The sequence below is a fragment of the Microcebus murinus genome, chromosome 8 (genome assembly GCF_040939455.1).
Source record: "Microcebus murinus isolate Inina chromosome 8, M.murinus_Inina_mat1.0, whole genome shotgun sequence".
Lineage (NCBI taxonomy): Eukaryota > Metazoa > Chordata > Mammalia > Primates > Cheirogaleidae > Microcebus > Microcebus murinus.
Window position 1 is genome coordinate 99,287,339 of NC_134111.1, and position 9,302 is coordinate 99,296,640.

The window sequence follows — 9,302 nt, forward strand, 5'->3', positions numbered from 1 at the left end:
AAGACCAGGAATCAGAGGATAGAATGCTCGAGTTAAGATAAGGGTCTTCTATCCTTCACATGATGCTATACCGGAATCATGTCGGGAGTAAACCACATCATAAAAACCTGTTTACTGAGATTTTATCATTTGTAGGCATCGCTCACCAGGCCCCCTTAGAAAGGAATTTTTGGGCAAAGAAAGGGATCAGAGTTCAGTCCTCACCAAGGAGTCACATTTTGGGAAGAAATTTTCTGAGCTCCTTCATCTGTCATGGGAATCCTCAATTTTAGCCAAGTCAGACAGAAATGTGAGTAACCGGGGGATCCACTACTTGAGACTGGTGTCTGAAATGGGGGGGGGCAGTCTTTGGGGACTGAGCCCTCAACCTGCATGGTCTGATACTAACTGGGTTTGTTAGTGCCAGGATTGAACTGGATCACTGGACACCCAGTTGGTGTTCGCAGAGAACTGGAGAATTTCATGGTGTGGAAAATCTACACGTTTGGCATCGGAAGTGTTGTGAGTAAAGAACATGGTTTTCCTTTTACTGCCATTGAGATACGTCTTCCTAAATGTTTTTTATTTCAACCAAATGTTTGCTAAGTATTGAAGAGCAGTGAGTTTGAGGTTATGGCTCCAATCTAACCAGGATACAGAATATTCCTCATTGCCAGTTAAGCGTAAACCCCAATGTTTGAACAGGCAGCTGAGCAGGGTTAACAACCTCTTCTGAAAGTCAAGTGGCCTGAAGAGAGGCCACCAGAACTCCCAGAGAGGGGGGCCAAGCAGGACCCAGGCAGGCCACTTCAGTTTCTCTCTCATACACGAGTGACTGAGGCTCCCAAATTTTTTTTTCTTTCTTTTTTTCTCTCTCTCTCTCTTTTTTTTTTTTTTTAGAGACAGACTCTTATTCTGTCACCCAGGCTAGAGCGCAGTGATGTGATCATAGCTCACTGAAACCTTGACCTCCTGGGCTAAAGCGATCCTCCTGCCTCAGCCTTCCAAGTAGCTAGGACTACAGGCATGTGCCACCATGCCCCGCTAATTTTTTAAATCCTTAGTAGAGGCAGGGTCTTGCTATGTTGCCCATGCTGGTCTCAACCTCCTGGGCTCAAGTGATCCTCCCACCTCAGTTTCCCTAAGTGCTGGGATCACAGGTGTGAGCCACTGTACCTGGCCAAGCCCCCAAATTCTTATGCTAGTGTTCCTAATCTTTTCATGTTCAAGAACTGTTTTTAATGCCCTGCTATGCATGTATTGTAATAACAGCTGCATAGCTGGAATTTGTTGATTTAAAAATATACAAAATGACAGACTTCTTTCTTAAAATTACACCTTTAATAAATGCTCGTTGTAGAAAACCCAACCACAGAGATAAAGGTAAAAATCACCAACATTCTGGTTACGTTTTGTCCAGATAGATACCATTATATTGTAGCGAGGGGGTCTTTAGAGCAGGTGGGAGGCAAGGCTCTAATTCTCTCTAGGGAACCAACGGGCAATCAAATATTCTCTCTCCCAGTTTCCCTATAACTAGCACACAGTCATATGACCTGAGCTTAGCCAATTAGATGCTCCTGCCAAGGACTTTGAATTGTTAAGGAGTGATGCAAAGGCCCTGTGGTCAACCAGAGATTATTCACAATGACTACAGCAGAGTTGAGAGTCCAACAGTACAACCCTGAGGGGCCAACAGTATTGATACCAGGGCCAACATCTCAGCAAACTGTTCCTGGTCTCCTTGATTTCAGTAGAAGATCCCAGAGTGGCAGAGTGACTTCTCATATGTGTCCCTTGAATTAAATGGAGGTTGGATCCCCCATGAGAAAACGACCGCATGATAACATCAAAAATATTTTTTCTCTGTTTTATTCCTGCCTTTCCCACAGGGGCTCTGACCATGGACCAGGGAAAGGGATGAACCAGACCTTTCAGGGGCTTTAGGACACTACCTCTAAACTAAGGCAGATCCCTGGGGAACCAGATCACCAGAGTCAGGTGATTAACTTGATTGGATTCCAGTTCATGGTAGGACTGTTGGAATCCCGAACACGCCACTTCTCCAGTGCCTTGGCGTAGAGTTGGTATAGACAACCCTAAGCTACTGGCTGAATCCCCATGTTTGATCTGTGACCCAGAAAGCAAGAGCTGTTATGACAGGAAGGGCAAAGGAAAAGCCCTCGAAAAATAGCTAATCTAAAGGAAAATCACATCCCCACTGTGAACAAGTCAAAGGTGTGTTTGTGCATGTGCACGTGTATGGAAGGGGTGGGTGATTCCTCTCCCAGCCCTGTGTAACTCTCCAGTCTTCTGGCCAGTGCAGAAGAAGGCTGGGTCTTGGAGCGAGTGGACAGCACATTGTCCCCATCTTGCTGGTGGGCTCTGAGCTGGATGGACCTTGGCCACCTCCCCATCCTGCAGGACACCGTGCTGGTCCACTGCACTGAGGACCATGTCATGTCTAGATGCTCCAGCGGTTTATATATATACTCCAGGAGTCTCTGACAGCTTCTAATAGAAAGAAAGTGAACGGGTAGATTAACTCAGTGTTTTATACAAATAGATTGGAAAAGGACTATGCTCTTAAAAACAGCAGTCCCAAATTGCTGTGGGATTTTTAGCTTTTTTTTCTTTTCTACTTTATTTAAAATATTTTCTAATCAAAATACAGAATAACACATACAGATTTTTTTAAAGGTTAAGTAGAACAGCTTTTATAATGAAGACCAAGTCTCCTGTTTTTCCTTCCAACTTCGAGCCCCACTTCATAGAGGAAATCATTTTTTAATGCAAACTTTTTATTATAGTAAGAGAAGTACACAAATCATAAGTTAGCAGCTCAATACATTTTTACAAAGTGAACACATTTATATAATCAACAGGCACTTTTAACAATTCTGCTTTGGGTTCTTTGGGTGGTTACTTCCATATAGCAAAATAAGATCATTTATGCACCATTTTAACTTTAATACACCTATTTTTGAGTAGATGATTCATTTCTATGGAACACAATTCAAAGGAAACAGCTGAGTATACATTATTAAATGTCCGTGCTACGACCAAATCCCAACCTTTCAGTTCCCTTCCTCAGAAGTCATCATGTTACCGGTATCTTGGGTTTCCTTCTAGAGGCAAACTATTATTTGAGCTATTTTAAATAATGTATCTATTCAATAATTTATGCCCTATCTCAATACAGAACAATTTAAGGCAGATGTTTGGACTACACAATTTGAAGGGCAGGATTAATCTCAATGCAGTGAAAATTGACAACACCAGAAAAATAAGGGGAAATTCATTGAACTTTCCCAAATATTGTCAACAATTCATAGATTCTTGAGGCCTTTCCCTCATGGTGGCAAGACGGCTGCCATAGCTCCAAATATCAAATCTTCGCACAACATTGTCCCAAGCAAGGAAGATGATGGGCCAAAATGGGCCATTCAACTTCCCTATTCAGGGAAGAAAATCTTTCATGGAGAGACTTCCTCTCATCTTGGATTGGCTAGAATTGAGCCACACGCCCACCCCAAGACCAATCACTGGCAAAGAAGAACAGGAGTGTCACAGGGCTTCATATACTCATGATTCAACCCTGGAGGCTGGATCCACTGTTGCCATTACTGAATCAGGGCTCAGAAGCAGGAGGGCCCAGAAAAGCAACAGTATGTGCCACAGCCTGTACCCATGTCTTGTCATTATCTAAAGCTGAAAAACAATCTAAGCTAAGCTGTCAATCAGGCCATGGAAATAAATCATCCTGGAAAGAGAATGAGGATAGCATACCTTCCAGACATGTGTGGCACAATATGGCAGCCACTAGCCACATGTGGCCATTTGAATCTAAATTACTCAAAATTAAATAAAACTTTAAATGCAGTCCCTCAGTCTCACTAGCCACTAGCCTCATGTGATTAGGGGCTACTGCATTGTACAGCACAGATATAGAACATTTTCTTCACTGCAGAATGTTCTGTTGGTGAGTATTGCCTGTCCAGCTGCCCCTGCCAATGATAAGAGCCCTCTCTAAAGTGGCAAAGTGAGGATGTCAGTGTCCCCTCAATGCCATACCACCATCATGTCATCAGCAACACCAACATCATGTTCGCCCGGCACAGCCTGGACTGTCGAGCTGAGCAGCCTCCAGCCCGAGATCACAGAGGCCTCTGACTGCAGAATCACAGCAGACACAGAGATCTGGCAAGATCTGGTGCAAAAGAAACTCATGTTTCCGTGCACTCGCTGAGTCCATCTGTCCCACTGAATCCTTGATCCACCCCTCGAGGCAGGGGAGGTGCTGGCAGGGAGCTGGCCTGAGCAACTAAGGTTATCATAAGGTTAATATTCAGTGGTCACCTTGTCCTACACCAGACACCTTGTGAGTGATGATCATGAAGTCACCCACTGCCCATATCCCGTCCCCTGAACACTTCCTAGTTCTCAACCTATGGGTGTGGGGCAGGGCGCCCATGGTGAGCACTGGGCCATACTTTCCCCTCGCAGACACAGCTCACACTGTATTTGATATTCTGTAAAGGGGTGCCTGCTCCGAGCCTTGCTTGAAGAATGGGATTGCCTCCTGTGATCACTGCCTTTGGATCAACTCTAACCTCAAGAGGCCTGACCATTGAGGGTGCCAGCTCAGCTGAGGTTGGTACACTCTTGTCCTGGGGCACGGAAAGGCCACCCAGAGCCCCATTCAGCTTTTAGAGACCACGGCCACTTCCCACCCATTTTGACCAGTGCCATTCTCTGAGAAGGTTGGATCTTGGGAGGCTTATGCTAAAGCTCCAACGTGGCCTGGCCATGTAGATTTTAAAGGAGGCCCAAGGCAAGTGATTTAAAGTCACCATATATCCTTGCTCCACAGGCAAGCTGTTGTTCTCCTCCCATCTCTGCTAAAGCCTCAGATACTGACAAATCCCCATAAAGTCACCTGTGGCTGTGGCCACAAGGGCAACAGGTGCAGATACCCTGTCCCTGGCTGCGTGCTGCTGGCATAGGGTTGCCCTGCTCCGGCTCTCCCTCCAGTGCAGGCCTATGGGGCGGGGGGCTGCCCCCTCTCCTGCTGGCCCCACTGGCTGGTCCTGGGCCAGCAGGGGGAGCCTAGGGGCTGAAACCAGGCCTGTATCTCACAGGGTTTCTACCAGCTCTCTTACAAACCTTATCAGACTCCTAAATTTCAAGTAAAACACTTGACCCTGGTGCCCTGACAGGAAGCGGCTCTGGCCAGGTAGAGGAGGAAATAAAGTCCTGGCAGGTCAGTGAGCAGGGCTGCTGCTCTATGGGAGCCATAGCTCCTTGTCAGACCCAGTTTTAAAATTTCACCCCCTCTTCCCACCTCTGCCTCATTCCTCTGTAGGTCCTGGGGGCTCCCCACTTTCCTTTCCCTCTGCAGCTTCCTCACATTAAAGATCTTCTCTCCACCGGGCTCCTCAGGAAGCTCATAAAGTTTCCCCACATCCCACCTTCTGTGTAGCCCCCAAACCAATTGTCTCAGGGGAGAAGAGAGATAGGATAGCTTGAGGCCAGGAGTTCAAGACCAGCCTGAGCAACAGGAAACACTGTATCTACTAAAAATAGAAAACTTAGCCAGGAACTGTGGTGTGTACCTGTAGCCCTAGCAAATCGGGAGGCTGAGGCGGGAGGATAGCTCGAGCCCAGGAGTTTGAGGTTGCAGTGAGCTGTGATGATGCCACTTCACTCTACGCAGGGCGACAGAGAGAGACTCTGTCTCAAAAATAAAAATAAAAGAAGAAGAAGCCCCTTAGTTTTATGATATTTTCTAGTGTGTGGATAGAGAGGAGGAAGAAATGTTCTTGGCACTCTGCCTTTTTTTTAAGATCTTTGCAGTTTCCTGTTAATTTAATACCAGAACGTTGGCCGTGTAAATAACACAGATGAAGATAAACGTCACTGGCCCTGGACTACAACCTTTGTTTAGCATTTCACCCCCTCTGATCCATGCTCCATCCCACCCCTAGAAAATTTAGAATTTATTACCTGGAGATTTAGAACCTGAGAATGAATAGCTGAAGAGGCAGAGCATGCTGGTTTTAAGCAAGCCTCATAAGAAAATGCTAAAAATACCAGCACACCTGACAGTTCTTCAGTCTGCTGAGCCTTCCCCTCTTCCTCAGAGGGAACCTACTTGGAGTCAATTGCCTTTCTGGTCACCTGGTAGGACTCATCTCTGACTCTGCCATCCTCCCCGCTTATGCCCACTCAGGCTGTACATGGCACCATCGGCTGTACACCGTACCATCATCATCATCATCATTACCACTATTATTATTACTATGAGACAGAGTCTCATTCTGTCGCAGTGCAGTGGCATCATCATAGCTCACAGCAACCTCGAACTCCTGGGCTCAAGCGATCCTCCTGCCTCAGCCTCCTGAGTAGCTGGGATTACAGTTGCATGCCACCACGCCCGGCCAATTTTTAAAATTTTTTGTATAGGTGGGGTCTCACTGTGTTGGCCAGGCTGGTCTCCAAACTCCTGGCCTCAAGTGATCCTCCCACCTCGGCCTCCCAAAGTGCTGGGAGTATAGGCGTGAGCCACTGTGCCAGCTGGGCACTGTGCCATTATTTACATGAGTGATTTAACCTCTCCTACTTGCTATTCTTCAGTACTCCTAGACTTATTTTTCTTCTTGATAATTTCTTCTAACAGTGTTTTTGAAGAGGGGTTATATGTGATAAGCCTTCTGATTTTTTATATACCTGATAATTTAGCTAGAAATCCAAATCTAGGTTCGAAGTTATTTTCCTTTGATACTTAAAAATCATTATTCAACTATTTTCTTAAGCCCAGTGTTGCTATTAAGAAATCTGAAGTCCAGCTGATTTTTGTTCCATCCTCAGTCCTTCTACTACCCAGCTGCTTGGAATACAGATGTGGTGGCTGGAGCTTTTGCTGCCAACTTGGATCACAAAGATGAGAGGGGGCAATAGTGACCTCGAATGAAACCTAAGTCCTCAAAGACCTAATGAAACAGAGCTGCTATTTCAGCCATCACTGTCCACCTCCAAACTTCTACAAGAGAGAAAAAAACAAAAAAACTTTCGTGTGTTTATGCCACTGTTATTAGTGGAGCCTGTATTATTAGTAACTGAAATGAATCTTAATTCGTGTATCCATTACATTTGCTTAGTTTTATACTTTCCAGAAGTCTAATTATTTTTCCCAGTGAAGTTCATGTTTCCCTGGATATCAGCTATCCTGGCTGGCAATGGGAACATCTGGAAGAAACTAAAGCCTAGCCTCTATCTCTTATCCCTCCTGGGGAGCTCAAGGAATGCCGTGGGGGTGGGAGTTGCCTCTGGCATTACAATACGAATGTGCCGCCCCCTCTGGGAGTTTCTGGACACTCTCCCCTGGCCACTGCTCTTTTCATGAGCTGGATCTTGTGGTTAGAATCCTTGATCCATGAAATGGGGAGGAGGGGCTGCCAGGTCTGCTTGTTCTGTGCTTCTAACCGCAGCCTCATGTCCCCATCCTTGCTGACACGAATGTTTTTTGCCTCCCAGTACCGTGGCAGTGGTGGAGGGAGGCATGGGGTGGACCATGATCTACTGAGGCCAGTGTGTGCAGAGAAAAACCCACAAGTATAAGATGTTCACTCAGCTTATCCCCCTACTGTGGCACTGAGGTAGAGGAGGGGAGGGGGCTTCTCCTGGTTTCCCCTGAGTTTCTCAGAGTCCTTATCAATCTCCCTCCTGCTTCTGAGGGACCTTCAAGGCTACATTCACAGGAAGGGGCCAGCCCCTCCAGTACATTAGCATCTTGTATGCCCTGGCCGGTTATTTCTATAGTTTCAGATCACCATCTGAAGCCATTATTCATGTGTTTTGATTGTTTATTGTCTCTCTCCCCTAGGCCCCACTAGAACATCAGGTCCATGAAGGTAGGAACCTGCCTGTTCACAGCCGTCTCATCAGCACCGAGCACAGTGCCTGTCAGAGACATTCCACAAACACAGGCTGAATGAATGAATCACTGAGCTGGTGCTGGAACCCAACCGTGATTCCAGCCCAGGACTTCTTGCTCCAAATCTAGGGCTCTTCCCATCCAGGCCCCAGATCTCCGCTCTGAGCATCAAGGGAATCCCAAAGACGATATGCAGAGGCAAAAAGTCATGAGTCAGGACCACAACAGAGGTATGGGGTCCTTCCCCCAAACTCTGGCTAAACCAACTGCTGGACCATTGGAGTCAGGGCAGGGCTGCGTCTTTGAATCTCCCGCTGCTTGAACACAGTGGATGCTCAAGACGGGTTTGTTTTAGGGACACACAAAACTATACTGTAGGAGATGTTTCAGCATGTTTATGGGGGCAGGAAGCAGGGTGACTAGGAGAGAGGATTGGGGATTATATGGAGAAGGAGAGGGCACTAGCCTGAGCTTGACTCAAAGGGGCCTTCAGTGTAGCACTGCATAATACATGGGGGAGCAAAGAGCCACACACAGCTTTTTACATTTAATTAAAATGAAATGAAAAGTAAAATTCAGTTCCTCAGTTGCACTAGCCAAATTTCAAGTGCTCAGTAATAGCCACATGGGGTTCGTGGCGGGAGCATTGGACGATGCAGATAATATAAAACATTTCACGGTTCTATTGGACAAGGCTGATCTGCACTCCTGCTCCTGGCCTGCCGCGGCCCCGACTCACGCCAGAGCATCCCTGCGAGCCACATCTACCCCACTAGGCCTTCTCCCTGGCCGTCTGCATGCCTGGTTTTCACCCCCAGTGCCTAGGGCAGTGCCCCGCGCACAGTAGGTGTTTGCGGAAATAGTGGACCCTCGACCAGCGTTTGCCAAATGTTGAAGGCCCCAAGGAGAGTTGGATGGCAGCAGTAACCCCTACTTCTCTCTCCTGTCACTCCCTGCCCTCTTCTCTGCAGCCACCTTCCACCCACTCGGAGCAGGAGCCGGGGGCACAAAGAGGGGCCGGCCCTGCCCCCAAACCATGTGGGATTCCAGAAATACCTGCTCCAGGTTTCAAGGCATCTTACCTCCAGAGGGTATCTTCGTTCACAGCATAATTATCTGTCTTCCCCCACCCTTGGCTGTCCAGCGCCTGGACCTACTAGGTGCTCACTAAGTATTTGCGGGATGGATGGACGAGTGCATGAATGAATGAATGAATGAATGAATGAATGAATGAATGAATGAATGAATGAGGGACGCTCAGTTTCCCGCGGGCTCCGGGAGAACCGCCCTCCCAGACCCCGCCCCACGAGCGGGCGGAGGGCGATGTAGAGCGGCAGCCCGCGGGCCGGGGTCCGGCCGGCTCGGCCCTGGGGGCGTGTCCTGCCGA